Genomic DNA, 4,303 nt, shown 5'->3' on the forward strand with positions numbered 1-4,303 from the left:
TGCTCGCCATCGCTACATGTGATGCTTTGGAAAAGATCCCACAGTACCACATACCTCTTCTTTGGTGCATGGTCAGTCCCGCGCCTCATTCTCAAGGTCCTCCCTCTTCAGGAACCTGGCAAAGCTTGGCCTCCATTCCTGCTGCTGCTCTCTGCAGCTCTGGGACTTGCCTTTGCCAGCCCGCAAGGGCTGTTTGTTCGAGCTAAACTGAAGAATGCATCAGCCTGCTCCTGGCTACACGTGGGCTTGTGTTAAGGATTGTGAGCATTGGCTCTGAAAAAGAGTGAGAAACGGAAATGACATGGAATAACAGAACACGAAAAAACATAAAATGAAGTAAATTAAAATAAAATAAAACAAAATAAAATAAAATAAAATAGAAACACTTGTATCCATTGCGTTTTGTGTCCTGGAAAGTGGTTTTGAGGGAAGGGTGAAGGAAGGGAGAGGGAAAGGGGACGGGCAGGGGGGAAGGGAAGGGAAGGCAGAAGAGAAAAGAAAGCCCTGACAGAGCCCTGAGGGCTCCGTGCCCGGAACTGTGCGGGTTTGACTGAAAGTGAACTCATTTTCTTCATGGAGTGAGAAACCTTTCAGTTAGTTTGAGAACACGAGATAAAAACATTAGCTCTGTGCTGGGGTGTTAATTGCGCCGGTCTGAGAGCCAAGGACATTCTGACTGCTCTGCCCACAGATGTGACGTATCGGGGAAGGGGGACAGAGATGGGACAGAGCTGGACTGACATCCAGGCTGATCGATACGAGTATTTCATCCCATTAGCGTCACGGTCATTATTTAAGGAGGGAGGGGATCTCTCTCACTCTCTCAGGCGTGCAGTGTAAGCTTGATAAACTGGCCACATGGGTCAAGAAAGCCACCTGGCAACCAAACAGACCCCTTGCACTCTTCCGCTCAGCACATCAAGATTTGCCCTCTAAGTCTCGGCAATTTCTTGAATATCACCAATAATCAACACAGGTTTCAAATAGCAACATGGCATGACAAAATAATACATACTTCTCTTTAAGTCCGCTCCTTTTTTTAAATCTTTGCCTAGACCTTCAGGAAATGTCAAACTAACTACCGAGCAGTTCAACACGCAACCCACGCAAAATAAAGGCGACCCATGAGGAACCCCGTTACAAGTATCAGTCGTGCAACTGCTACTCTGTGGCACGGCTGCCCTGAACCGATCACCCCTAGAGATGAAGCCCGAGGGAGACACCACTCAGCCGGCAAATATTCCAAAAACACGTTTTGCTCACAGATCTTACAGCAAGTTTTCCCTCGGCAAACAAAAGATTAAACAGCAACAACAAGCAGAAATAATACTCACAAGTCTGTGACTCACAAGAGGGCTGTTGCAAGAAGGATTTCTGGAAACGCTTGAACATCCATAGAAGTGGCTTGGAGCCACAAAAGCCCTGTCTCTTCAAACACGTTTTGCATTCTTCACACTACAGCACTAAAGAAAGATCAGAATCCCTTAGCATAGTACAATTCTGCAATACAGCGACCGGGTTGGTCGTGCTGCTAAGACACCTTGTCCAAAGATCTGCAGCTCTTGCTCTTTGCTGAAGACAAAAGGCCGATGAGTCGGTTCCAGCAGAGGCAAACCAAATCTAAGCACTGACAGGGCTGCAGAGCAAAATGGCCCCGCAATGGGGCCTCGTGGCCCCGGGGGCCGCCATGCCGGCCACCGCAGCGGCCGTTGGGGACGCCACGAGCCTCTGTGATGGCAGTTGGAGCACAGCTGTGCCAGCTGCGCCATCGCTCCGAGAGAAGAGGCCGCAGACGACAGCGCCGGATCGACGCGAAGAAGAGAGAGGAGGCTCAGGGACCCCCTGGGATGGCTCCGCCGCCCAAACGGCGGCTGCCTGGCGGGAGCAGCAGCACCGCCCACAGGCAGGAGGAGCCCATGGAGATTGACCCACCCCGGGAAGAGGCGGAGCCCATGGAGGTGGATCCGCCTCGGCAGGAGGAGGAGGCGATGGAGGTGGATCCGCCTCAGGCAGGGCTGCTGGGGCCCAGCACCAGCATGGCCGGACCGCCTCCGGCGCCGCAGTGCCCTAAGCGCCGCAGGACGGCCGGGGGCTCTCCCAGAGCCCCCAAACAGGCGCCTGGCCGCAAGCGGCGCCGCCCCCGCAGCCGCCACTAGCCACCTCCGGGGGATGGGCCGGACCAGCAGCCGCTCTGGAGCCACAGGTGAGCCCGGCTTCCCAGCCCGCACCCCCGGCCCTCATGCCGGGGCATCTCCTCTGCCCTGGGGCCTGGGGAAGAGGCGAGGAGGGTCGCTGCCATCTTCTGCTCGGCAGCCCCAGAGCACCGGGAGGAGTCCTCAGGAGCCACCACACAGCGGGGGACAGCGCCACAGACGCCAGGACACCCGAGGACAGCGCTGGAGCTTGCCTTCAAGGCAAAAGGTTTTCACATTGCACAAATCATTCAGACTTTTCCTTTCGCTCTCCTTCTCCCTGTAGGCAGACTAGAGAGTTAATAGAAATATGTAGATATAGAAAATAAAAGCTAGATGTATGTGTCTGTGCACAGAAGCCCACTGGAGACCGCCAGAGACCGTCGGGGACAGAAGGACACCGTGGGATCTGCACCTTGCCTTATAAAAGGAGAAGTGTGGAGACTTGGAGACGAAACCTGACGAGGTATGCTTGTTATTCAGAGCCTGGTCTTTTGGAACCCTTCTCTTACTCCTCTGATTGGGTGAGATGGAAGGGTCTCCTTTACTTAGGTGTTCTCTGCTCCTCCTCTCCCTCCCCTCTTGCTGTTTTCCTCCGTCATCTCTGTTGTGTCTTCTTGTTGCATTCAGTAATTCTCATCTCTGGCATTTTGGTTTTTTTCCCAGGCTCGGTCAGGAATTCTTGACAGGACTACCGGAAGGAGTGTTTGAAGGTCAGAGGCATTTGGGCACTCTCGGCAGTCCGGGAGATGGCTCCGGCTCAAGGTAGGACAGGGTAGGATAGGCTAGGGCTTGGGCAGGTCCTGGGGGGCGTGAGCAGCCTGTGCATGGGACGAGGAGCCAGGTCTGGCTCACATGCTCAGGGAACAGCCGATCGCCAGCACTGGGGTCAGGAAGGAATTTTTTCCCCCGGGGCAGATTGGCACTGGTCCCCGGGGGTTTTTTGCCTTCCTCTGCAGCACTGAGCACGACCACTTTGCAGAGCTCCTCTGGGCCCTTTTGGCTCGGTTCCTGCCTGCTGCTCAAGCACCAGGAAGATGGCCTCTCGTGCCCCGCAGCTGGGGGGAGGAAGGCTTTTTTTCCCCCCGAGGTGGGACAGCAAGCGTCTCCGGGGGGTTTTTTGCCTTCCTCTGCAGCGCTGAGCACGGCCCCTTGCCACGGCTTCTTTGGGCCATTTGGGCTGGGCGCCTGCTGCTCCACGAGGTGGCCCTAAACTTAGCTAGAACAGCCTATCCAAAGCAGCATAGACCTACTCACCTGAACCAACCGTAAAGAAGTGCAAGGAACTAACCAGCCTTCAAGAAGCTAAAATAAACTGAACATAAACACTTGTATGCCTTGTGTTTTGTGTCCTTGAAAGTGTTTTGGAGTCGGGAAAGGGGGGAGTCAGGGAGAGTCGGATGGACGTTGGGGAAGCGGGACGGCGGGGGGGGGAAGGAGGCGGGACGGCGGGGGGGGGAAGGAGGCGGGACGGCGGGGGGGGGAAGGAGGCGGGACGGCGGGGGGGGGAAGGAGGCGGGACGGCGGGGGGGGGAAGGAGGCGGGACGGCGGGGGGGGGAAGGAGGCGGGACGGCGGGGGGGGGAAGGAGGCGGGACGGCGGGGGGGGGAAGGAGGCGGGACGGCGGGGGGGGGAAGGAGGCGGGACGGCGGGGGGGGGAAGGAGGCGGGACGGCGGGGGGGTAGGAGGCGGGACGGGGGGGGAAGGAGGCGGGAAGGAGGCGGGACGGGGGAGATACGGTGAGGGGAAGCGGGACGGGGGGTAGAGGCGGGACGGGGGCGAACCGGACGGGGGGGGATGGTAGATGCGGGACCGGGGGGTGGACGGGAGGGGCGGGGAACGGAGAGGCGGGAGATGGGGAGGGAAGCGGGAGAGAGGGAGACGGGGAGAGGCGGGAGGGGTGGAGACGGGGAGGGGGGAGACGGGGCGAGGCGGGAGTATGGGAGAGGCGGGAGGGGAGGAGACGGGGAGGGCGGGTGGACGGGGGGAGAAGGGTATGGCTGCCCTGAACCGATCACCCCCTAGAGATGAAGTCCAAGGGAGACACCACTCAGCTGGCAAATATTCCAAAAACACGTTTTGCTCACAGATCTTACAGCAAGTTTTCCCTC

General features: G+C 57.7%; 1 long non-coding RNA gene across 2 annotated transcripts; it reads left to right on the forward strand.

Annotated features, from left to right (window-relative positions):
- The first annotated feature begins 1,487 nt into the window (after nt 1-1,487).
- LOC135578817 (uncharacterized) lies at nt 1,488-3,526 on the forward strand. Of its 2 annotated transcripts, XR_010470941.1 has the most exons (4): nt 1,488-2,203; nt 2,314-2,421; nt 2,549-2,658; nt 2,859-3,526. It is a non-coding gene; the product is annotated as an uncharacterized LOC135578817 (long non-coding RNA). The 2 variants fall into 2 exon arrangements; XR_010470940.1 differs by having other exon boundaries at nt 1,499-2,421.
- The last annotated feature ends 777 nt before the right edge of the window (nt 3,527-4,303 follow it).

Source organism: Columba livia, chromosome 2, assembly GCF_036013475.1.
Source record: "Columba livia isolate bColLiv1 breed racing homer chromosome 2, bColLiv1.pat.W.v2, whole genome shotgun sequence".
NCBI lineage: Eukaryota > Metazoa > Chordata > Aves > Columbiformes > Columbidae > Columba > Columba livia.